At 44.6% G+C, this 27416-nt stretch overlaps 1 pseudogene; it reads right to left on the bottom strand.

Annotated features, from left to right (window-relative positions):
- The window catches only part of LOC147123309 (uncharacterized), a 29786-nt pseudogene extending 23282 nt beyond the window's left edge, over positions 1 to 6504 (bottom strand).
- Positions 6505 to 27416: the final 20912 nt, after the last annotated feature.

Raw genomic sequence — 27416 nt, 5'->3', positions numbered from 1 at the left:
GTCCTCATCCGAGTCCTGTGCAGCAGAACTCGCGCGCTACCTCATCCTCCGGGGACCTAGCACCTGTGCTACCCTTTCCCCCTGGCCTGGCTGCAGCCCACTCATGCCTGGTGACTCACCACATGCAGATCCTGCCTCTATACTGTAGTGTATGTACCTTTAAGAGAGAACTACTTTTACAGCTCCTGTATACTGTAGTACCGGCAGTGATCACACCTGTATATAAGCCTTGAGCATGCCTCTGTACTGTCAGTCTTGAGACTACCCTACTCCAGTAAACACCTGTTGATTGTTAAGTTACAGCCTCCCTGTATTTATTGGAAAACATCATACTTTAAGAATCACGGATTCAACAGTGGCGACGAGGTCGATTCGAATCTGCCTGCAACTCTGCATTTCCCTTCAAGGATTCGCTCCGGGAGGGCGGTGGAAGAAAGTCGAGGCCAGAAGCACGGGCGTCGACCACGAGCAACCGCCCAGTCATCTGGCAGAGAGTGAACATCGCAGGGGAGGCTGTTGAGAGCCGGGCTTGGTTCCCCAGCCACGACGATCAGCAACAGACTGGCAACAGGTACAGCGCAGACCCTTCCCGGACAGCTGCGGCTGGAGCCGACCGACGGCAGAGAAAAAGCCGAGCAGCGTCGACGGGGTAAGAGAGAGGGTGAAGCGCACAGGGCGCAGCTGGGGGTTGAAAAACCGAGTGGCGTCGAGGAAAAACAAAACAGAGAGAGAGAGGGTAAAGCAGCAGCCGGGTTCAGGACAGAGCGACGGCAATGGGAAAGGCGCACAGGAGAACGCGCAGAGCACAGCCAGGGCTCAAGAGCTGAACAGCGTCTGCGGGGAGAAGAAGGGAGAGCGCGGGAGATGCCATTGAGCCACGGAGAACAAGGGAGAGCGCGGGAGACGCCATTTTAGAAGCCGCAGCGGAGAAGAAGGGCGAGCGCGGGAAGAAAGGAAAGCGCGGGAGACGCCATTTTGTGCCAGCGGAGAAGAAGGGAGAGTGCTGGAGACGCCATTTTAGACAGTTAAATCACACCCAGGGATGCCAAAGAGTGGCGGTATCACTGCGTTCGACAATGAAGTCGAAGATTGGGCAACATATGTGGAACGCATTGAGGTGTACTGCAGGGCGAATGAAGTGCCAGATGCTAGGAAAGCACTGGTTTTGTTAAATTCCATGGGTGCAAAAACTTATGGCTTACTGCGAAACCTAATAACCCCAGAGAAGCCCATGGATAAGAATTTCGAAAGCATAGTAGAAATCCTACAGGACCACTTAAACCCCACACCGCTGCTGATAGCAGAAAGATTTAAGTTCCACAAAAGGAACCAGCATAAAGACGAAAGTAATGCTGAGTACTTAACGGAACTGCGCAAGCTATCGAAACACTGCCAGTTTGGAGTGGGACTAGCAGATACGTTAAGGGACAAGTTTGTGTGTGGGCTTCAAAGTGAAGGAAACCAGAAACGGCTTCTATCAGAAAAGGATCTTACGCTGGACAAGGCTTTCAGCATGGCAGTATCACATGAAGCAGCCACACGGGGCGCTGCAGAGATACAATGGAGAGCGCAAGAATATGGCACCAATGAAATGTTATATGGAGCAGGGAAGTGTTATCCCTGTGACAGAACAACACATGACCAGAAGCATTGTTGGTTCAAGGACCAAGTGTGCAGACAGTGTGGAAAAGCAGGACACATAGCAAGAGTCTGCAGGTCAGGGAAGAAAACCAACAGCAAGAAATCTCCACAGGAGAAGTACAAAAAGGTACATAAGGTGATGGACAGTAGTTCAGACGAACAGAAAAGTGATACAGACTCCGGAAGCAAGGAGCTGGGTTGTCTGAAACTACATAAGGTAACCAAAATGGAGGATCACCAGACTATCTGGGTCACACTCAAGATAGACAGAGTCCAAGTGAAAATGGAATTGGACACAGGATCAGCCCTAACAGTCATAAACCAAAGGGACTACAAGCGGCTATTTTCACATATACCCTTGAAAGCTACAGAGATTGTCTTGAAGACGTACACGGGGCAAAAAGTCTACCCCAAAGGAAAAATAAGGGTGAAAGTGACATACAAAGGCCAGGAAATACCTAAAATGGACCTATATGTATTGCCAGATGGAGGACCACCACTACTAGGACGTGAATGGACCTGGAAGATACAATTAGATTGGCATTCCATACAGGCACTGAAGGTTGAGGCCAAAAAGGATGACGACGTCACACCTGGACGACTGTCAAAAATGCTAACTGACGCACAAGAAGTGTTCCAGGAGGGACTCGGAACACTAAAAGGCATAACAGCAACGACTAAAATAGAGGAAAATGCAAGCCCAAAGTTTTTTAAGGCCAGGCCGGTGCCTTATGCGATCCGACCAGCCCTCGAAGCAGAGCTGGAAGGGTTGGAACGTTCAGGAGTACTGTCCAAAGTAGACTGGAGCGAGTGGGCTACACCCATCGTTCCTGTAATGAAGAGGTGGTTGAGTAATACGCCTGGGGAACCAAAGAAGGTCCGCATCTGTGGGGATTTTAAGGTGACAGTGAACCCAGCCCTTCACATGGTACAATATCCGCTTCCACGGATTGAGAATATTTTCGCCTCGCTATCTGGAGGTAAACGCTTCACCAAAATTGATCTGGCCCAGGCGTACTTGCAAATGGAGGTAGAAGAAGCCTCGCAACAATACCTCACGATCAACACTCATAAAGGTCTCTATCAATACAACTGGCTGGTGTTCGGGGTAGCATCGGCTCCTGCTATTTGGCAAAGGGCAATGGATCAAGTCCTGCAAGGGATTCCAGGGACCCAGTGTTATTTGGACGACATCCTGGTCACGGGCGAAAATGACAGTGATCACCTCGCCAACCTGGAGAAGGTGCTCACTAGATTAAAGGAATATGGGCTACGAGCTAATCGCCACAAGTGCGAGTTTTTCCAGAAGCAGATCACGTACTGTGGCCACGTTATTGATGAAGAGGGGTTACATAAGTCCCCTGAAAAGATTGAGGCAGTAGTCAAGGCTCCAGCACCGGAAAATGTGTCACAACTGAGGTCGTTCCTCGGGCTGGTAAACTACTACCATAAGTTCTTACCAAATTTGTCTACAGTATTACACCCACTGAACACCCTACTGCAAACGGGGGTACCATGGAAGTGGAATGACGAATGTAAATGAGCTTTCCAGAAGCGCAAAGAATTGATCACATCAAAAGAGGTGTTGGCCCATTTCGACCCAGCACTACCAATTTGGTTGGCATGTGATGCATTACCCTATGGTATTGGAGCGGTGCTGTCGCACAAATTCCGAGATGGGTTGGAGAGGCCAGTAGCCTTTGCGTCTCGGTCACTAACCTCAGCCGAGCGCAACTACGCCCAGATTGACAGGGAGGCCCTCAGCCTAGTATGGGGAGTAAAAAAATTCAACCACTACCTGCATGGGCAGCAGTTCACCTTGCTGACTGACCACCAACCACTTGTCTCCATCTTCAATCCAAAGAAGGGCGTTCTGGTGATGACTGCACAACGGTTACAAAGATGGTCCCTTTTTCTAGGGGCGAACCAATATGAAATAGAATATAAAGGCACGAAACTGCATGGAAACGCTGATGGGCTATCACGCCTGCCACTGCCTACTGTGGAGGAAGCACCACCAGTGGACCCTATCGAGATATTTTATTCGTCAATAATTGAACGATTGCCAGTAACTAACGCGGATATAGAGAAGGAGACCCACAATGATCCGACACTGTCACGAGTATATGATTTGACGGTAAGGGGATGGCCAACACATGGCGACTCACTGTTGCCAGCATTCTCATCCAGAAGAGAACAGCTGTCAGTATGCCAGGGGACAGTGATGTGTGGATCCCGAATGGTAATTCCACCCAAGTTAAGGGAGAGAGTGCTCAATGGGCTTCACGAAGGTCATCTGGGAGGGGTGAAAATGAAAAGCCTTGCTAGGGCTTATGTGTGGTGGCCGGGGATCGATCAACAAATTGAGGACCTAACCAAGAGCTGCTCAGGATGCCAGAAGGTCCAAAATGCACCACCACATGCCCCTCTACACCCATGGGAGTGGCCCTCCTCTCCATGGCAACAGGTGCATATTGATTTTGCTGGCCCATTCATGGACTCAATGTTCTTAATAGCAGTTGATGCTCATTTGAAGTGGCCTGAGGTGATAAAAATGTCCTCAACCACTACAGAGAAAACGATTGCAGTCCTACGGACCATATTTGCCAGGAACGGCTTGCCAGAGCAGATTTGCTCTGATAATGGACCACAGTTTGTGTCCGAAGAGTTTCGGAAATTTATGAGACGGAATGGGGTAAGGCATTACACATCCGCCCCGTATCATCCAGCCACAAATGGATTGGCTGAGAGGTTCGTACAAACCTTTAAAAAGGCGATAAAGGCCATGTGCGATGATGAAATTCCAGTACAGCATAAGGTGGACAATTTCCTGTTAGCCTACAGAAATGCGACACATGCAGTTACCAACCAGACCCTGGCCATGGTGTTCTTTAACTGAAGGTTAAGATCTCGTCTGGATTTGCTCAGACCAAATGTGCGAAGCAATGTTGAGGATAATCAATTCCAGCACATCAATGAGAAGCCGACAAGGAGCTTCAATGTAGGACAACCAGTCTTGGCACGTGACTACCGAACAGAGAAATGGCAACCCGGAACGATATGCACACGGCAGGGGCCATTAATGTACACAGTGGATGTTGGGGAGAACATTGTGAGACGCCACGTCGACCAGATCTTAGCGTCACAGGAACGATTCAACCCCATGTCTCGAGTACCTGGGGATGAACCCGACATTCCGGTAGCATCTACCTCAGAAACAGTAGCAGTGGAAACGGATGAAATAACCGACGAAAAGGGGCCAGAATCGCCTCTGCACCAAGAACAAGAACCTCAGGGAAGGTGCTATCCAGAAAGGATCAGGAGGCCGCCCCAAAGACTGAATCTATAAATGGACTATTTCAGTTTAATGTGCATGTTAAAGTGTTAATTGTTATTTGAATATTATGGGTACTGCTAATCTAAAAGGGGAGGAATTGTAGTGTATGTACCTTTAAGAGAGAACTACTTTTACAGCTCCTGTATACTGTAGTACTGGCAGTGACCACACCTGTATATAAGCCTTGAGCATGCCTCTGTACTGTCAGTCTTGAGACTACCCTACTCCAGTAAACACCTGTTGATTGTTAAGTTACAGCCTCCGTGTAGTTATTGGAAAACATCATACTTTAAGAATCACGGATTCAACATATACTACCCTCTAAAGTTCACGCAATGCCATTTTGTGAGCTGTTGCCTGGGAGTATCAGATCTACTGGTGGTGCCTCTTCTTCTCCTCCTCTACTTCTTCTTGCACAGGCTGGGCTGCTGGCAGTTCTTGGGTATCTGAAAGGAGAAAGGCACGAGAGTCGGCTTGTGGTGTGGGGAGGGGGGAAAGCAAGATGTACATGCTTACACTATCAGCAGCTTGTAAGTGAGAAGAGATTGTGGAATGAGGGGGAAGTGGGATTTGAGAAGAAGGATTAGGTATGAGCACACCGTCATCATCAATGCTTCAGCCTCGCCAATCACCACGGCTTCAGTAACGGCCCCTCCAATGATCTCCAGCACAGTCTCCTCCAGCTGGGTCAGGTTCTGCAATCGTGCTTGCCCCCGTCTGTTTGTTCCTGCTTGCGTCGGTTGTGAGCCACCTTTGCCTGCAAGAGAAAGTGACATGTGTCAGTGAGTGTGGTGCAATGTGTTTGCGTGATGTGCCTGTCATTGTTGAATAGCTGGCATTGTGTGCAAGGTGTGAGGTGTGGGTGTGAGGCTTGCAAAAGTGGGAAGTGTGTGAGGGTGAGGTGAAGCTATGAATGTGAGGTATGCGTCGTGATTGCTGGTAGGTGAGTAATGGGGTTGTGGTGCATTGAGCAGCGTGTGAGGCAAGTAATGCAGTTGGTGGGATATGACATTTGAAGATTCATTCACTCACCTTGACCACTCATGGGAGGTCATTAAACTTCTTTCGGCACTGGATCCAGGTCCTGGGGGCAACACTACTGTGACTGATGGCTTCTGCGGTCTCCTCCCACTGCCTTCGCACAGTATGTCTGGAAGGCATCCTGCCCCCCTGCGGGTAGAGGACCTCTCTCCACCTGTGGACCCCATGCACCAAGGCCTCCAGTGCTGCATCAGAGAACTGAGGTGTACGCTCTCTACCCTGTTGAGACAGTGTTCCAGCTCCAGTCACAATGAGCTACTTCTGTAACAAAGCACCTCCCCTTTAAGAAGTACCAACAGCCTTTCGCTCTGCAGGCAACCTTTAAATAGAAAGCAGACTCCACATACTATTGGGCTGTTGAGAGCTGAGCCAACCAGCAGCGTGTTTAGCGGTGAGCTCAGCGCTGCAATCCTGGTAATGAGCAGGCAGCACGAATTTCGTGTGCTGCCTACATTACTTTCAACAGGCATGGGAAGGTCGCACATTGCGATCCCCACACCTGTTTTCGGGCCTTATTGAATTTAGCCCCCTCTGATTTTTTTTTTGCCTGTGAACAGAGGCATATAAATTGAAGGCTGGGGCACAGGCTAGGAGAGAGGCTTTTTGAAACAGGATACTGCGCAGGCAATCAGGTTTTTAAAAAGAAGGAAGGAGTGTTTCTGAGGGAGCCTCTTGGCAGAAACCAAAGAGGGGGGAAAGCCATTAAAATGGGGTAGGGAACTTACCCACTGGCTTCCCGCCCACATCTAGCTGACTACAATTTTAAATTGCAAGCAGCAAGGACACTCGCCCAAAGCCAGTGGGGCCCTTCTTAAAATATGCAGATTGGGCTCCAATGACATTGATGGGGCCTGACTCTAATATTAATCTGAGGTCTGAGCAGAGGAGCAGCGGTGGCTTTCCCGCTCAGACAAAATGTCAGAAAGTGGATCCAAGACCAGAAAAGTCCCAGAAAGTGATGTTTTTTTAAAATGTCCTTGTAGGGCCAGGAGGAGCAGGAGTGTTCCTTTGGGCTCCACAAGATAACCTTGGGATTCCCCTGCCTTTGGGACTCCCCTTTCCTCAACCAGGATTCCTGTTGGACCCCCTCCTGAAGACTTAACTTAGTGGTGGGGGTCATTCCTTCTGGACCCTGGCGACACCTTCCTGCCATCCAATTTTAACAGCTGGGGAGCCACTTCCTGCCAACTTGGTCGGGAGGTCGGCCAGGGGCATGCTAATAAGGCCCAGTTGTTAAAATCCGCTGGGCCTCCCCACTGCTCCTCCATCCAGCCACTCACTAGGCCGCATTCCTGCCTGGGACTAAAAATGAATCCCTAAGATGTCAAATGTGCTGGAGAAACAGTTTGATATCATATTAATTAAGTCAAGTAAGATGACCCACTAATGTGGAGAAGCATGGCATATTCTTTATTCTGTAACATTACACAAGGATTAATTGTGCTGTTTGCATTAAGTGAGTGCGATTATAACTGCCATTCTATATTCACTTTATTCAGTTTTCTGATTCATATCAAACCTCAGCTCACCAAGTGCTTGTTCAGTACACCTTTGGAGAGATTGAGGAAGCATTTGTGCAAAAGATACAGCTATCCAGTCCAGATCATAAGAGGCTGCTATTGTTACTTCCCAGGGTTGTGCTGTTGTGCAAGTTGATATAGGGCAGTGTGAGTCAACTCCCATAAAAGTAAGATGTTCAGACCATTTACAGGAGCATTTGACGCTACTGAACTCAAGAAGGTATCTACAGCAGACCCAAATTTCTAACAGTGAGCCTCCTGATATTCCAGCGCTTTGCAAACGTTACCCATAGCTCTATAGTGACTTTGAACACTTTATTGATCCTTCCTCTGTACGTCAAAATAAGGTTAGGTGATTCATTGCATGTAATTCTGATCATGAGTTTTGATAAATAAATATGCACTTCCGATTGTAATTAGACTATAGTACATCAATATGGACCTCATAGTAATTGATGGTTGGCAAAGAGCCCAAAGAAGGCAAAAAGTTTAAAATTAGGCTAGGTATCATTTTAAACTGAATTCAATATTTGCAAAATAGTCCAAAACAACAGTATATAATATTGCAGGGTCAGAAAATTTCAATTTGATTTAGTTATTAATTCATCTGTATCTTTGATATTTAGTAGATTATTAAATGGTCAGTGAAACATATCTCCATAAAATGGGTACTTAGCGCAATACAAAAATACAATACAATAAGTAGTTGTTGAAAGAAAATCTATTTTTCATGACGATGAAAAGCCTGTCATAGTTTCATGGGTGGCCCTGTTCAATGAATCCATTAATCTTAGAGCAAAAGTTCAGTGAGGTTAATAGGGATCACCATAACTCTAAGGTCAGGTCCAACAGCTTGAGAAAAGCACTAGACATGTGCGCTGTTAATGAAATTAAACACTGTAGCTCTGAAAAAGGTAGAGATTAAGAAATCTCTCTGAAGCATGATGCAATGGGGGTTAAATTGATTTTCGCCGGTTGCTCCATGCCCAGATTTCTGTTGCATTGATTTCCATGGAAAACAAAATCGGGTGGGGTGTAGTAAGGGCAGCCGGTTTTTCACTACCACCGAGAAATAATTTCACACCCAATATTTTCCAAATTAAATACTTTTCAGTGTAAAATTTTAATCCTTGTTGCTTGACAGAGAAATGCATTTAGGTTTAGCTGAACTGCACCAACTATTTTCAGACATGCATGCTGTATGTAATACAAAGGGTAAATCATGTTTTACGATTACTTATTTATTTGTATCAATGAATTGCTGTGTTGTCAGGCCCATAATTTTACAAAAGTATGCTCCCAGTGCTGAGCCTCGCCCACAGGAAACACATTTCGGTAATTCGGATGCACCCCATGAGTTTCATTCTGTTCATCTTCTGGGTGAATAATCATGGAGAGCGAACACCTGAAATTCCAATATGCACTCCTGGCGGGTGAAGCACAATACTAGTAACATTGCATGGATTGTGCCCAGAGACTCCGAGCCATGATTTCTGATTATATCAGAGTGGATGATTTCCTCTGTGTGTTAGGTGTAATTAAAAGTGGGTATTTGATTTCTCACACTTAAACCACAGAGGAAATCTTCCCAACCCTGCCCTCGTGTGAAAAGTAAACTGTTAAAAAAAAATTAAAAGACTTGCATTTATATAGCACCTTTCACAATCTCAGGACGTTCCAAAGCGCTTTACAGTCAATGAAATATTTTTTGAAGTGTAGTCACTGTTGTAATGTAGGAAATATTAAAAAGCTGTATATAGAAACATAGAAATATAGAAGATAGGAGCAGGAGTAGGCCATTCGGCCCCTCAAGCCTGCTCTGCCATTCAATGAGATCATGGCTGATCATCCAAATTCAGTGCCCTGTCCCTGCCTTCTCTCCATATCCCTTGATCCCTTTAGCCTTAAGAAATATATCTAACTCCTGCTTGAATATATTTAATGAATTGGCCTCTACTGCTTTCTGTGGTAGAGAATTCCACAGGTTCACCACTCTCTGGGTGAAGAAATTCCTCCTCATCTCTGTCCTAAATGGCTTACCCCTTATCCTTAGACTCTGACCCCTGGTTCTGGAGTCCCCGGCCATCGGGAACATCCTTCCTGCATCTAGTCTGTCTAATCCTGTTAGTATTTTATAAGTTTCAATGAGATCCCCTCTCATTCTTCTAAACTCCAGCGAGTATAAGCCCAATCGACCCAATCTCTCCTCATACGTCATTCCTGCCATCCCAGGTATCAGCCTGGTGAATCTTCACTGCACTCCCTCCATGGCAAGAACATCCTTCTCAGATAAGGCGACCAAAACTGCACACAATACTCAAGATGTGGTCTCACCAAGGCCCTGTACAACTGCAGCAAGACATCCTTGTTCCTGTACTCAAACCCTCTCGCTACGAAGGCCAACATACCATTTGCCTTCTTAACCGCCTGCTGCACCTGCATGCTTACCTTCAGCGACTGGAGCACAAGGACACCCAGGTCTCGTTGCACTTCCCCTTCTCCCAATCTATTGCCATTCAGATAATAATCTGCCTTCCTGTTTTTGCCACCAAAGTGGATAACCTCGCATTTATCCACATTACATTGCATCTGCCATGCTTCTGCCCAATCACCCAACCTGTCCAAATCATACTGCAGTTTCTCGGCATCCTCCTCACAGCACACACACCCACCCAGCTTTGTGTCGTCTGCAAACTTGGAGATATTACATCTAGTTCCCTCGTCTAGATCATTAATATATATTGTGAATAGCTGGGGTCCTAGGACCAATCCCTACGGTACACCACTAGTCACTGCTTGCCACTCGGAAAAAGACCCATTTATTCCAACTCTTTGCTTTCTGTCTGCCAACCAGTTCTATGTGCAAGTCAATACCTTGCCCCCAATCCCATGTGCCTTAACTTTACACGCTGATCTCTTATGCGGGACCTTATCGAAAGCCTTCTGAAAGTCCAAATACACCACATCCACTGGTTCTCCCTTATCTATTTTACCAGTTACATCCTCAAAAACTTCCAGTAGATTATTCAAGCACGATTTACATTTTGTAAATCCATGTTGACTTTGTCCGATCCTGTCACTGTTTTCCAAGTGCTCTGCTATTACATCTTTTATAATGGACTCTAGCACTTTCCCCACTACCAATGTCAGGCTTACCAGTCTATAATTCCCTGTTTTCTTTCTACCACCTTTTTTAAATAGTGGGGTAACATTAGCTACCCTCCAATCCATGGGTACTGTTCCAGATTCTATCGAATTTTGAAAGATGACCAGCAATGCATCTACTATTTCTAGGGCCACTTTCTTAATTACCCTAGGATGTAGATTATCAGGCCCTGGGGATTTATTGGCCTTCAATCCCATCAATTTCCCTAATACCATTTTCCTACAAATACTGATTTCTTTCAGTTCCTCCCTCTCATTAGACCCTATGTTCCCCGACATCTCAGGCCATCTTAGACTGGGAATTGTATGATGAGAAAGGATTAATTAGTAACCTTGTTGTGCGAGGCCCCTTGGGTCGGAGCGATCATAATATGATAGAATTCTTCATTAAGATGGAGAGTGAAGTAGTTGACTCAGAGACTATGGTCCTGAATTTAAATAAAGGAAACTATGATGGTATGAGGCGCGAGTTGGGTAGGATTGATTGGGGTGGATAGGCAATGGCAAACATTCAAAAATCGCATGGATGAACTACAGAATTTGTTTATGCCAGTTTGGCATAAAAATAAAACAAAAAGTTGACTCAACCATGGCTAACAAGGGAAATTAGAGATAGCATAAGATCCAAGGAGAGGACATATAAATTGTCCAGAAAAAGCAGTAAACCTGAGGATTGGGAGCAGTTTAGGATTAAATAAAGGAGGACAAAGAGATTAATTAAGAGGGGGAAAATAGAGTATGAGAGTAAGCTTGCAGGGAACATAACAACTGACTGTAAAAGCTTTTATAGATATGTTAAGAGAAAAAGATTGGTGAAGTCAAGCGTAGGTCCCTTGCAGTCAGAATCAGGGGAATTTATAATGGGGAACAAAGAAATGGCTGACCAATTAAATACATACTTTGGTTCTGTCTTCATAAAGGAGGACACAAATAACCTCCCAGAAACATAGAAACATGTTCCTCCACTCTCCTTTATGTCCCGCCCAGCTGATACCATCTCCAATTAGAACTGCATGGACTGCTTCATTATCTGAGGAGTTGCGAATGGAACTGAACACTGTGCAGTCCTGAGCGTACATCCCCATTTCTGACCTTATGTTGGAGGGAAGGTCATTGATGAAGCAGCTGAAGATGGTTCGGCCTAGGACACTGCCCTGAGGATCTCCTGCCGCGATGTCCTGGGGCTGTGATGATTGACCTTCAACCACCACAACCATCTTCCTTTGTGCTAGTAATGCATTTTCCCCCTGATTCCCTTTGACTTCAGTTTTACTAGGGCCCCTTGATGCCACACTTGGTCAAATGCTGCCTTGATGTCAAGGACAGTCACTCTCACCTCACCTCTGGAATTCAGCTCCTTTGTCAAAGTTTGGACCAAGGCTGTAATGAGGTTGGGAGCCGAGTGGTCCTGGCAGAACCTAAACTGGGCATCAGTGAGCAGGTTATTGGTGAGTAAGTACCGCTTGATAGCACTGTCAATGACACCTTCCATCACTTTGCTGATGATTGAGAATAGACTGATGGGGCGTTAATTGGCCATGTTGGATTTGTCCTGCTTTTTGTGGACAGGACATACCTGGGCAGTTTTCCACATTGTCGGATGGATGCCAGTGTTGTAGCTGTACTGAAACACCTTGGCTAGAGAAGCGGCTAGTTCTGGAGCACAGGTCATCAGCACGATAGCCGGGATGTTGTCGGGTCCCATAGCCTTTGCTGTATCCAGTGCGCTCAGCCGTTTCTTGATATCACGTGAAGTGAATCGAATTGGCTGAAGACTGGCTTCTGTGATGGCGGAGACCTCAGGAGTAGGCCGATATGGATCATCCACTCGGCACTTCTGGCTGAAGATGGTTGTAAATGCTTCAACCTTGTCTTCTGCACTCATGTGCTGGGCTCCACCATCATTGAGGATGGGGATATTTATGGAGCCTCCTCCTCCCGTTAGTTGTTTAATGGTCCACCACCATTCACGACTGGATGTAGGACTGCAGAGCTTTGATCTGATCCATTGATTGTGGAATTGCTTAGCCCTGTCTATAGCATGCTGCTTCCGCTGTTTAGTATGCAAGTCATCCTGTGTTGCAGCTTCCCCAGGTTGGCACCTCATTTTTAGGTACGCCTGATGCTGCTCTTGGCATGCTCTTCTACACTCCTTATTGAACCAGGGTTGGTCCCCTGGCTTGATGGTAATGGCAGAGTGAGGGATCTGCTGGGCCCTGAGGTTACAGATTGTGGTGGAATACAATTCTGCTGCTGCTGCTGGCCCACAGCACCTCATGGATGCTCAGTTTTGAGCTACTAGATCTGTTCTAAATCTATCCCATTTAGCACGGTGGTAATGCCACACAATATGATGGAGAGTGTCCTCAGTGTGAAGACGGGACTTGGTCTCAACAATGACTGTGCGGTGGTCACTGCTACCAATATGGCGTGGATAGACGTATCTGCGACAGGTAGATTGGTGAGGATGAGGTCAAATATTTTTTTCCCCTTGTGTTGGTTCTCTCTCCACCTGTTGCAGGCCCAGACTGGCACTTATGTCCTTCAGGACTCGGCCAGCAGTCGAAGTCCCCCACCCAGAGTACATTCTGTGCCATTGCTACCCTCAGTGCTTCTTCCAAGTGGTGTTTAACATAGAGGAGTACTGGTTCATCAGCTGACGGAGGGGTGGTAGGTGGTAATCAGCAGGAGGTCTCCTTGCCCATGCTTGACCTGAAGCGATGAGACTTCATGGGGTCCGGAGTCAATGTTGACCACTCCTTCCCAACTGTATACCACTACCCCTGGTGGGTCTGTCCTGCTGGTGGGACAGGACATACCCAGGGATGGAGGAGTTTTGGATCCTGGCTGAAATGTATGATTCTGTGCATATGAAATCAGTATTTGTAGGGAAATGGTGTTAGGGAAATTGACGGGATTGAAGGCCAATAAATCCCTAGGGCCTGATAATCTACATCCTAGGGCACTTAAAAAAATGGCCCTAGAAATAGTAGATGCATTGTTGGTCATCTTCCAAAATTCGATAGACTCTGGAACAGTACCCATGGATTGGAGGGTAGCTAAGGTTACCCCACTATTCAAAAAAGGCGCTAGAGAGAAAACGGGGAATTATAGACTGGTAAACCTGACATCGGTAGTGGGGAAAATGCTAGAGTCCATTATAAAAGATGTAATAGCAGAGAACTTGGAAAACCGTGACAGGATCGGACAAAGTCAACATGGATTTACAAAAGGTAAATCATGCTTGACTAATCTACTGGAATTTTTTGAGGATGTAACTGGTAAAATACATCAGGGAGATGTGGTGTATTTGGACTTTCAGAAGGCTTTCGATAAGGTCCCGCATAAGAGATTAGCGTGTAAAGTTAAGGCACATGGGATTGGGGGCAAGGTATTGACTTGGATAGAGAACTGGTTGGCAGACAGAAAGCAAAGAGTTGGAATAAACGGGCCTTTTTCCGAGTGGCAGGCAGTGACTAGTGGGGTACCGCAGGGATCGGTCCTAGGACCCCAACTATTCACAATATATATTAATGATCTAGACGAGGGAACTAGATGTAATATCTCCAGGTTTGCAGATGACACAAAGCTGGGTGGGCGTGTGTGCTGTGAGGAGGATGCCGAGAAACTGCAGTATGATTTGGACAGGTTGGGTGATTGGGCAGAAGCATGGCAGATGCAATATAACATGGATAAATGCGAGGTTATCCACTTTGGTGTCAAAAACAGGAAGGCAGATTATTATCTGAATGGCAATAGATTGGGAGAAGGGGAAGTGCAACAAAACCTGGGTGTCCTTGTGCACCAGTCGCTGAAGGTAAGCATGCAGGTGGTTAAGAAGGCAAATGGAACAAGGATGTCTTGCTGCAGTTGTACAGGGCCTTGGTGAGACCACATCTTGAGTATTGTGTGCCGTTTTGGTCGCCTTATCTGAGGAAGGATGTTCTTTCCATGGAGGGAGTGCAGCAAAGATTCACCAGACTGATACCTGGGATGGCAGGAATGACGTATGAGGAGAGGTTGGGTCGATTGGGCTTATACTCTCTGGAGTTTAAAAGAATGAGAGGGGATCTCATTGAAACTTATGAAATTCTAACAGGACTGGACAGACTAGACACAGGAAGGGTGCTCCCAATGGCCGGGGAGTCCAGAACCATGTGTCACAGTCTAAGGATAAGGGGTAAGCCATTTACGACAGAGATGAGGAGGAATTTCTTCACCCAGAGAGTGGTGAACCTGTGGAATTCTCTACCACAGAAGGCAGTTGAGGCCAATTCATTAAATATATTCAAGAAGGAGTTAGATATATTTCTTAAGGCTAAAGGGATCAAGGGATATGGGGAGAAGGCAGGGACAGGGTACTGAATTTGGATGATCAGCCATGATCTCATTGAATGGCGGAGCAGGCTTGAGGGGCCGAATGGCCTACTCCTGCTCCTATCTTCTATGTTTATGTCAGGCTGTTGCTAGACAGGTTTGTGGGACAGCGCTCCCACTTTTGGTGCAAGTCCCCAGCTGTTGGAGGACTTTGCAGGGTCGACAGGGGCTGGGTGTTTTGTTGCCGTGACTGTAGCTGATACCAAGGCCGAGGTCGCTGCTGCGTGGTCCGTCCAGTTTCATTCTTTTTCGTAGCAGTTTGTTACAACTGAGTGGCTTGCGAGGCCATTTCAGAGGGCAGTTAAGAGTCAAGTTAATGGTCTGGAGTCATATATAAAGCCAGACCAGCAGATTTCCTTCCTTAAAGGACATTAGAAAGGTTTTTATGCCATGGTGGGATTTGAACTCACATCTCTGGATCATTAGTCGAGGCCTTTGGATCACTAGCTCAGTGACATTACCTCTATGCTCCCGTATCCTTGGATTTATATAGTGCCTTTCATGACTTTAGAGTGCCCCAAAGTGCTTTACAGCCAATCAAGTACTTTTGAAGTGTCGTCACTGTTGCAATGTAGGAAATTAATTTAATTTAATGCATTGGTCAGAGAATAGAAGATTTCTTTTGATGGTTCAGTTAGTAAAAGGATTGCCCTATGTTGAGCTATGACGTACAGAGCAGGACAGTCTCAGTTCCAGTGCCCAGTCTGTGTTGAGTTAACTAATCTCAGCCAGGGGCACTATTGTTGGCCTCAGAGAAAAATCAGCAAGAGCTTTTTATATTTTAGAATAATATATAGTGATTTGGGGACTGGCTGACACAGTGGGTTGGGATACTCGTCTTATGAGGCTGCAGCTCACATTGAATCAACATTCATGGGATCAGGATTCCCCTTTCTAATGGTTATTTTCAAGTGCTTTGTGAAATGAATTTGTATTTGTCTTACTGTCCCTTTGTTCCACTCACTATTCCACAGAGAATATGGCAAACACAGGAGCTGCTCCTAAACTTTTACTTTTGTGATGGACCTCCAGTAGATGTGAAAGAGTGGCCTGGAGTGAATGACGCACCAATTTTTGCACCCTCTCAGTTACCTATACTTTGCTCACGATCTTATTGTGATAGCACAGCTTCATTCAGGAGTTTGTCATTGAGGAGTTCGGCACGGGCTCAACGGGCAAAATGGCCTTCTTCCGTGCTGTAACCATTCTATGGAGAATACTGCCATTGGGCATCAACATCCTGCACCATTGTGACATCAATTTGGCTATTTTCAATTCAGGAAAAGATTAACGAAAGTAAATGTGGGTCCCTTACAGGCTGAGACAGGAGAAATTATAATGGGGATTAAGGAAATGACAGAGAAATTAAACAAATACTTTGGGCAAGATTTTCATTGGGTCGTGGTGGCGGGATTGGAGGCGTGGAGGGGGTTAAAATCCCGAAATCGGGGGTCCCGACACTATCCTGCACCCAACCCGCCTCCATGCCAGTTTCAAAGGAGGCGGGTACCCGCCCCGCAATGGGACCCGCCTCCCCGAGGCGGGAAGGGGATTAGTGCCAGTTAACTGCCTATTAACATGTAGTTAACAGGCAGTTATTAGCCTAATCCCTATTTTTAAGGTTGAAGTGTGGGATTCCCGACGGCTCCAAACCACGCCAAGCTAGAGGAGGTGGGCCGTCAGGTTGAAGGACTTGGAGGGGTCGAGATGTCAGTGTTCCGGTGAGTGATGTGCACATGAGTGCAAAGGTAAGTGTGCTTGGTGTGTCTAAAGTGTTTAAAGAAGTTTAAATTACCTTTTCTTACCTTTACATAGAAACATAGAAATATAGAAACATAGAAGATAGGAGCAGGAGTAGGCCATTCGGCCCTTCGAGCCTGCTCCACCATTCAATGAGATCATGGCTGATCATCCAAATTCAGTACCCTGTCCCTGCCTTCTCCCCATATCCCTTGATCCCTTTAGCCTTAAGAAATATATGCAACTCTTTCTTGAATATACTTAATGAACTGGCCTCCACCGCCCTCTGTGGCAGAGAATTCCACAGGTTCACCACTCTCTGGGTGAAGAAATTCCTCCTCATTTCAGTCCTAAATGGCTTACTCCTTATCCTTAGACTATGACCCCTGGTTCTGGACTCCCCGGCCATCAGAAACATCCTTCCTGCATCTAGTCTGTCCAGGCCTGACAGAATTTTATAGGTTTCGATGAGATCCCCTCTCAAGCTTCTAAACTCCAGTGAGTATAAGCCCAATCGACACAATCTCTCCTCATACGTCATTCCTGCCATCCCAGGTATCAGCCTGGTGAATCTTCGCTGCACTCCTTCCATGGTAAGTACGTCCTTCCTCAGGTAAGGCGACCAAAACTGCACACAATACTCAAGGTGCGGTCTCACCAAGGCCCTGTACAACTGCAGCAAGACATCCTTGTTCTTGTACTCGAACCCTCTTGCTACGAAGGCCAACATACCATTTGCCTTCTTAACCGCCTGCTGCACCTGCATGCTTACCTTCAGCGACTGGTGCACAAGAACACCCAGGTCTCTTTGCACTTCCCCTTCGCCCAATCTATTGCCATTCAAATAATAATCTGCCTTCCTGTTTTTGCCACCAAAGTGGATAACCTCACATTTATCCACATTATAGTGCATTTGCCATGTTTCTGCCCAATCACCCAACCTGTCCAAATCGTACTGGAGTTTCACGACATCCTCCTCACAGCATACCCTCCCACCCAGCTTTGTGTCGTCTGCAAATTTGGAGATATTACATCCAATTCCCTCGTCTAGATCATTAATATATATTGTGAACAGCTGGGGTCCTAGGACCAATCCTTGCGGTACCCCACTAGTCACTGCCTGCCACTCGGAAAACGACCTGTTTATTCCAACTCTTTGCTTTCTGTCCGCCAACCAGTTCTCTATCCAAGTCAATACCTTGCCCCCAATCCCATGTGCCTTAATTTTGCACGCTAATCTCTTATGCGGGACCTTATCAAAAGCCTTCTGAAAGTCCAAATACACCACATCCACTGGTTCTCCCTTATCTATTTTACCAGTTACATCCTCAAAAATTCCAGTAGATTAGTCAAGCATGATTTACCTTTTGTAAATCCATGTTGACTTTGTCCGATCCAGTCATTGCTTTCCAAGTGTTCTGCTATTACATCTTTTATAATGGACTCTAGCATTTTCCCCACTACCGATGTCAAGCTTACCGGTCTATAATTCCCCATTTTCTCTACCACCTCTTTTGAATAGTGGGGTAACATTAGCTACCCGCCAATCCATGGGTACCGTTCCAGAGTTTATCGAGTTCTGGAAGATGACCAGCAATGCATCTACTATTTCTAGGGCCACTTCCTTAAGTACCCTGGGATGTAGACTATCAGGCCCTGGGGATTTATCGGCCTTCAGTCCCATCAATTTTCCTAACACTATTTCCCTACAAATACTGATTTCTTTCAGTTCCACCCTTTCATCAGACCCTATGTTCCCCGGCATCTCTGGGAGGTTATTTGTGTCCTCCTTTGTGCAGACAGAACCAAAATATGTATTTAATTGGTCTGCCATTTCTTTGTTCCCCATTATAAATTCCCCTGATTCTGACTGCAGGGGATCTACGCTTGACTTCACCAATCTTTTTCTCTTCACATATCTATAAAAGCTTTTAAAGTCAGTTTTTATGTTCCCTGAAAGCTTACTCTCATATTCTATTTTCCCTTTCTTAATTAATCCCTTTGTCCTCCTTTGTTGAATCCTAAACTGCTCCCAATCCTCAGGATTATTGCTTTTTCTGGCCAATTTATATGCCCTCTCCTTGGACCTTATGCTATCCCTAATTTCCCTTGTTAGCCACGGTTGGGTCACCTTTTTTGTTTTATTTTTATGCCAAACTGGGATGAACAAATTCTGTAGTTCATCCATTCGGTCTTTGAATGTTTGCCATTGCCTATCCACCATCAACCCTTTGAGTGCAATTCCCCAATCAATCCTACCCAACTCGCTCCTCAGACCATCGTAGTTTCCTTTATTTAAATTGAGGACCCTAGTCTCCGAGTCAACTACTTCATTCTCCATCTTAATGAAGAATTCGATCATATTATGATCACTCTGACCCAAGGGGCCTCGTACAACAAGATTGCTAATTAATCCTTCCTCGTTACATAATACCCAGTCTAAGATGGCCTGATCTCTGGTTGGTTCCTCGACATATTGGTCCAGGAAACCATACCGTAAACACTCCAGGAATTCCTCCTCCACAGTATTGTTACTCATTTGGTTGGCCCAATCTATATATAGATTAAAGTCACCCATGATGACTGCTGTGCCCTTATTGCACGCTTCTTTAATTTCCCTTTTAATGCCATCCCCAACCTCCGCCTTACTGTTTGGAGGTCTATAAACCACTCCCACTAACGTTTTTTTCCCCTTAGTATTTCTCAATTCTACCCATACAGATTCCACCTCATCAGAGCTAATATCCTTCATTACAATTGTGTTAATCCCTTCTTTAACCAGTATTGCTACCCCACCTCCCTTTCCTTTTTGCCTATCTTTCCTGAATATCGAATACCCCTGGATGTTGAGTTCCCAGTCCTGGCCTTCCTTGAGCCACGTTTCCGTAATCCCAACCAAATCTTATTTGTTTACTTCTATTTGCACAGCCAATTCATCCACCTTATTACAAATGCTCCTCGCATTAAGACACAAAGCCTTCAGGCTTGTTTTTTTAACGCTCTTAGACCTATTAGAATTATTATTTACTGTGGCCATGTTTGATTTAAACCGTTGATTTCTCTGACTGCCACTTTTGTTTTTCTCCTTCCTATCTTTTGCTTTTATCCTTGTTTCCCTTTCCTCTGTCTCCCTGCTCAGGTTCCCAACCCCCTGCCATTTTAGTTTAAACCCTCCCCCACAGCACTAGCAAACACTCCCCCTAGGACATCGGTTCCAGCCCTACCCAGGTGCAAACCGTCCGGTTTGAACTGGTCCCACCTCCCCCAGAACCGGGTCCAATGCCCCAGGAACTTGAATCCCTCCCCCTGGCACCATTCCTCTAGCCACGTATTCATCTGAAGTATCCTTCTATTTCTACTCTGACTAGCACGTGGCACTGGTAGCAATCCTGAGATTACTACCTTTGAGGTCCTGTTTTTTAATTTATCTCCTAACTCCCTATATTCCGCTTTTAGGACCTCATCCCGATTTTTACCTATATCGTTGGTGCCTATATGCACCACGACAACTGGCTGTTCACCCTCCCCTTCCAAGATGTTCTGCAGCAGCTCTGAGTCATCCTTGACCCTTGCACCAGGGAGGCAGCACACCATCCTGGAGTCTCGTTTGCGGCTGCAGAAATGCCTATCTATTCCCCTTACAATTGAATCCCCTATTACTATAGCTCTACCCCTCTTTTTCCTCCCATTCTGTGCAGCAGAGCCACCCCTGGTGCGAGGAAGTTGGCTGCTGCTGCCTTCCTCTGATAAGCCATCCCCCCCAACAGTACTCAAAGTGGTGTATCTGTTGGAGAGTGGGATGGCCACAGGGGACCCCTGCACTACCTGCCTGCGCCTAGTACTCTGCCCGTTGGTCACCCGTTCCCTTCCTTCCTTTAGGTCTCGAGAGTCCCTCATCTCACCGGCACAGAAAGCAGAATGGCTGCGAACTGTCAAAAGTGACAGCCTTCAGCTTTCTGTGCAGGAGAGATTTCTAACTGAGTCTGTGGAGAAGGACTCATGTTAGAAGTAAGGCTGTCAGTGTTTGACAGCTTCAAAGAGCTTTCAAACACTGATATTTCACCTGTCAAAACCTCTTGACAGATGAAATTTCAGTCTGTGATGTGACCTGTTGCCAGGTGGCCCTTAATTGGCCTGTTGAGCCCGCCCAGCGGGCTCAACAAAGTCAATCAAGTTAAGATCGCGTGGGTTGACTAGAACTCAATGGAGGCGGGACTACAACCCCAAAAATTGTAGTCCCGCCTCCATCACGTCCCCTGAATGAAAATCCAGCCCTTTGTGTCTGTCTTCATGGAAGAAGATGCAAAAAACTTTCCAGAAATAGTGGACAACTAAGGGTCTAGCAAGAATGAGGGACTGAAAGATATTAGCATTAGCAAAAAAGTAGTACTTGAGAAAATAATGGGACTGAAAGCCAATAAATTCCCTTAACCTGATGGTTAAATCCTAGGGTTTTGAAAGAGTTGGCTATAGAGATAGCGGATGCATTGGTTGTCATTTTCCAAAATGCCATAGATTCTAGAACGGTTCCCTCGGATTGGAAGGTAGCAATTGCAAACCCACTATTTAAGAAAGGAGGGAGAGAGAAAATGGGGAACAACACACCAGTTAGCCTGACATCAGTTGTTGGGAAAATACTAGAATCTATTATTAAGGATGTGGTAATAGGGCACTTAGAAAATAATAAAAAGATTGGGCAGAGTCTACACGGATTTATGAAAGGGAAATCGTGTTTGACAAATCTGTTAGGGTTTTTTGAGGTTATAATAAGCAGAATAGATAAGGGGAAACCAGTGGATGTGGTGTATTTGGATTTTCAGAAGGCATTCGATAAGGTGCCACACAAGAGGTTACTAAACAAAATTAGGGCTCATGGGATTGGGGTAAGATACTAGCATGGATTGAGGATTGGTTAACGGACAGAAAACAGAGAGTAGGAATAAACGGGTCATTATCAGGTTGGCAGGCTGTAACTAGTGGGGTACCGCAAGGATCAGTGCTTGGGTCTCAGCTATTCACAACCGACATCAATGATTTTGATGAAGGGACCAAATGTAACATATCCAAGTTTGCTGATGATACAAAGCTGGGTGGGAATGTAAGTTGTGAAGAGGATGCAAGTAGGCTTCAAGGAGATATAGACAGGCTAAGTGAGTGGGCAAGAACATGGCAAATGGAATATAATGTGGAGAAATGTGAAGTAATCCACTTTGGTAGGAAACATAGAAAAGCAGAGTATTTTTCAAATGGTGAGAGATTGGGAAATGTTGGTGTTCAGAGGGACCTGGGTGTCCTTGTACACAAATCACTGAAAGTTAACATGCAGGTACAGCAAGCAATTAGGAAAGCAAATGGTTTGTTGGCCTTTATTACAAGAGGATTTAAATATAAGAGTAAAGACGTCTTACTGCAATTATATAGGGCCCCGGTGAGACTACACCTGGAGTACTGTGTACAGTTTTGGGCTTGTTACCTAAGGAAGGATATACTTGCCTTAGGGGGAGTGCAACGAAGGTTCACCAGACTAGTTCCTGGGATGGGGGGATTGTCCAATGAGGAGAGATTGAGTAGACTAGACCTATATACTCTAGAGTTTAGAAGAATGAGAGGTGATCTCATTGAAACATACACAATTCTTACAGGGCTTGACAGGGTAGATGCAGGGAGGATGTTTCCCCTGGCTGGGGAGTCTAGAACCAGGGGTCACAGTCTCAGAATAAGGGTCGGCCATTTAGGACTGAGATGAGGAGAAATTTCTTCACTCAGAGGGCAGTGAATCTTTGGAATTCTCTACCCCAGAGGGCTGTGGAGGCTCAGTATTTGAGTATATTCAAGACAGAGATTGATAGATTTTTGAATATTAAGGGAATCAAGGGATATGGGGATAGTTCAGGAAAGTGAAAATGAGGTAGAAGATCAGCCATGATCTTATTGAATGGCGGAGCAGGCTCGAAGGGCCAAATGGCCTACTCCTGCTCCTATTTCTTATGTTTTTATGTTATGTTCTTAGTTCTCTATAAACAAGGGTTCACAACACAAAACTGGTTTGATTTGGCAAAAGTTAACACCATCTTCTTACAAAGAAATATGCTCAATAAATTGCCTGTTTATGTTTTTTAATATATACTTACCAATAGTAGTTCAAAGTGGCAGGCTGCAAACTGGCATAAGAATTTAGTCAGGCTGCCGGGCCTATTTAGATCACAAATATATCACATATGATTTTTCCTGTGTTCTGTGGAAAAATCTTAAATAAATAAGTGAGTTAGCTCATTGTAAAGTCTTGAAAATTGCTTGTGTGGGAAAGAGAAATGTCATGAAGTCATTTCTTGTGGCGTGTAGGATGCTCCCCTGAGATTAGCATTAAAGCATACTATTTGCATTGTAGATGGTGTGAATGACACCTCGCCCATGCCAACGAATACTTGATGCTGCTTGTGGGTGTTAAAAGATAAATGTCCTATTCATCTTTGGCCTTCAGTAGCAAAGAACTTGCATACACAAAAGGCAGGGTCGTAGCCCAAATGTAAAATGCAATTCAATATACCATACATAGTGATGCATTGTAATGGAAAGGTTATATGCATACAGGGACCAACACTGACTGAAGTGTACCTGCTTAGTATTCTGAGGATACATTTTGTAACATAAATCTTACTTTAAGATTATCCTTAAAAATTTTACGTGGGAGGGAATGTAGATTACAAGATGTTTTCGTTTGACTCTCAAGAGATGAACATTTATGTTCACGTTGCAATGACTATAAAAAGAACCACATTATTATCTTTCTTGTTCTAGCCAACACAGCAGTCAGTTAAACATTCCAGTCACCATAGGAAGGAGTATGAAATTTGAGCATCAGAAACGTTTCGGTAAGCAAAAACTATAGAAACAAATACAGATTTAAAAATATCTAGTATGAGCAGGGAGCCGCCAAGAAAAATAACAGGAAGGTAAGACTAGAAATGTGTCAGTGCAGAATGAATAGCTCATTCATTCCTTTGTGTGGCACGTACAAGTCGCACACTTAGTGTTAACATTTGACGCTGATTTTTGATATTAAGACATTGGAAAATTTTTGGGTCCTTTTATCATGGTCCAGTTTTTTTTAGAAACATAACTGTTCAGAAGTAATTGTCTTGATCTGTAATACAGCCCCTTTCTAAAATCAATGTTTTTTTCTGTATCTTTTTTCAACTCTTGTGATTTAAAGTCAATTTTCGTAAAGTGGATATTTTCTAAAAAAAAATTCCAGGAAAGTTTTTGCAGATATTAGAAAAAAATTCTTGAACCCAGAAACAAGGCAAAGGAAGTGGAGGAGAAAATCAAGCAAGTTGGTGAAAATTCAGTTCTTTTTACATTTAAATTTTATAGCACATCTATGAGAAAGTAGATACGATACATAAGGACTAAACTAAGACTCCATCATACTCTTTTAATGGCTGTAATGTCACACAAAACAGCCACTAAAAGGCCTCTGTACGCATGCACATTGGATGCAGATGAAATTCAGATATACTTAGATTTGAATTCTTAGTCAAACATTTTAATACTCTGAACCAATATTGTTCAATTAAGAAGAGTGCTACATGAGAAATCAGATGAGCTTTCTAAGGACCCCATGGGCTCAAATATGTTATGTTTATTGCCATGAAATCATTAGGGGTTTGGATAATTACGTGAAGCACAAGCCATACACCTTCCTCCCATACGTTTCCCCCACTAGACGATCAGTAAGGTTAGTGATTTGACGAGCCTTGACATCCCATGAAAAATCTCAAGATTTATACAATCTACCATCACAAGTATGATTTTGCTCATGATTAGCATGACCTTTGAAAAAAATAGCATTGGGTGAGAAGGAATTGTGGAAGTCAGTACTTCAGTCTGCAATTGGGAGGACAAGTTTTGAAAAAGTTTGTTTTTTGCTCGATCTAGTGGAGTTGAGATGGCTGTTTACTTTGATGAATTGAATAAGATAGTTGCTGATGACCGGAATATAGTGAAAGCAGAGAGAGAGCGGAGCTGTCACTCTGCCCTACTGAGACCTGGCTTTTAGGGCGCATGATTCTCTCTATTTTGCATGCAACCAACCTGTGATTAAGAAATAAAATTTACTGTGATAAATTAATGTCTGTAACTATTAGTGAATGAGCCCAACTCAAACACAAGCTTTCATACATGCACATGCAAACACCACACTGCCACACAGAGCTTGGAAGAGTGCAACATATGTCTTCTATCAGACCATCAGGGTGCCTTTTCATGGCTTAATTTCATCTGCTGTTAGTTTAGCTCAATTGGTAGCATGTTCACCTCTAAGCCAGAAGATTATGGATTCTGAGCCCCACTCGAGGAGTTGAGTACATAATCTAGGCTGACTCACCAGCACAGACGTAATAGAGTGTTGTATTGTTTGAGGTGCGGTCCTTTGGCTGAGATATTAAATTGACTCCCTGTCATGTCTGTTTGGGTGGATGAGAAACATCCCTTGGCACTCTTCAAAGGAGAGGAGGGTGTGCTCCAGGTGTCCTTCTTCCCATCACCAAAAAATTATCAACTAATCACTCATCTCATTCTTTCAGGGATCTTGCGTAAGGTGTTTGCCTACATAGCAACGGTCACTGAATTTCAAAGTGGTTCATCTTGAGATGTGATAGGTACTAATAAATGTAAGTCTTTTTTCTTTATTTTAAACAAGTTAGCAACTGTAATAAAATAGAACATGAAGGAATTTTACTTTAGCACATTAACCAATGCACTATCAGAAGAAATTAAACCCTCTTGAAGTCACTAAAATTGGCATTAGATATGTACACAGGCAGACTCTTTTTATGCCATGATGAATGGTAACGTATTTAACTAAAAGAACAGGTAGCCAAAGCACATCTGCATCTGAATGAGTTTGAATCAGCTCAAACTGGAATACTTGTGAAGTAATCAAACCTAACTTGATTTAGAACAATTCAGATCAGCACTCATTCATTATAGTTGCCAAACCATAGTACTCCTAAATTTTGTTTAGTGAAAAACAGATTGAGGTTTGTATGAATATATGTATGAATCTGACATCTATTTTGTTTTGCTGAACCAAGTCCCAAGCTCTAAATCATCTTGTCCTTACTCGCAGACTTGTGTCCAGTTGGGGCTTGAGCAGTTAAACAGACTTCAGTACATATCCCACATTCTTCAAAATCAGAACCATCAACACCCATACTTCTCCTGCCTGTTCACTTTTCTTTGAAACAGCGTTCAGCTTCAGGATGAAGGTTTGTGTTAAAAATAAAGGGCAAATCCATGAGTTTTCCATGATTCTATGAAGATCAAAGTGATGCCTAGCCCAACAACACTGAGCTAGTTTAATGGAGGGAGACAAGCAGATGAGTGATGGCAACTGTGGTTGAATGTTGCCCTGGTGCTTTGATTTTGATCCCTATATCTAACATTGACCATATGGACATAAGTGATCATAATGGTTCAACTTTAAGCCCTCCTATGTTAAACACAACGCAGATCACTAGCAGTGATTGATTCCTGGCATCGCTTCATCACCAAAGTCTTAAGCTGAACCCTAGCAAAGCAATCACTGCTGTACAAGGCAGTGTTAATTCAAGCCAGTCCACTCAGAGTTGAGAGTGAAGGCTTTATGGCAGTTTTGTGGTACATTCAGGATTCAGGATCCTGTTTGAATGCAATTGTCAACAAATATTTAATTTGCAACTCCTATAACTGAAGACACTTTATAAGGGCAGGTTTTATTAATTCAAACTCCCAGTGTGGAGCTTTTCACTCTGGGAGCACATATTGGGCATTCAGGTGCAGAGGTCAGCAAGCCCAGCAGGATTGTCACTCCATTAAAATTAATGGATAGAAAATCCTGCAGGGCACATTGACCTTCCTGCCCAAAATCTTGATGTGCGCTCTTGGTGCAGGAAACCCTTCACAGGGAGTTCCAATTAGTAAAATCTTCCATATGTATGGTAGGTTTCTAAAAAAAATTCAGAATTAATGTTTGGCAATTTTGCTCTTCTGTAAATAGAGGATGTCGACACATCCACATTAAGTTAATAGTGGTAGTACTATCTAGTTACAATAATTCCAGTTGATTTTACTGTGACAGAAATTATACTTATTCCAATTATTTTATGATGCTATTTGTATTCTTCTTCTTTGCTATGATTTACTGCAGTTACATTTTTGTTGATTTCTTACTTGTGGGTCACAATTTTATACTAAATAGAAAATGTAAGTCCTGGCAGTTGGTTCAAGGACATGGGGGGGGGATTTTTCAGGGGGTCAGGGGGCATGTTCGGTGGCAGGTTGAGTGGGAAAAAAAAATTTGACAGTGGATCGGGACCCCGCTGTCAACACTCCACCACGCAACTTTCCCAGATGTCGGGTCTGTCAGTGCTGAACAGACTCGACACGCCATGGGGGAGGTAATTCAAGTCACTATGACCTTGTTAACAGCCCATTAAGATGTATTTTGAGCTCACCTTTACATTTTACGAGGTCGTCCACGGGGTCCACGCTGCTCGGGGATCACGTCAGGTAAGCAGGTAAGTTGTATGACCATGGAATCATCTCATTACTTG

The sequence above is a fragment of the Somniosus microcephalus genome, chromosome 2, assembly GCF_052327205.1.
Source record: "Somniosus microcephalus isolate GS21.2 chromosome 2, FLI_Smic_1.0, whole genome shotgun sequence".
Taxonomy (NCBI): domain Eukaryota; kingdom Metazoa; phylum Chordata; class Chondrichthyes; order Squaliformes; family Somniosidae; genus Somniosus; species Somniosus microcephalus.
This window is presented reverse-complemented; position numbering and strand designations above follow the sequence as displayed.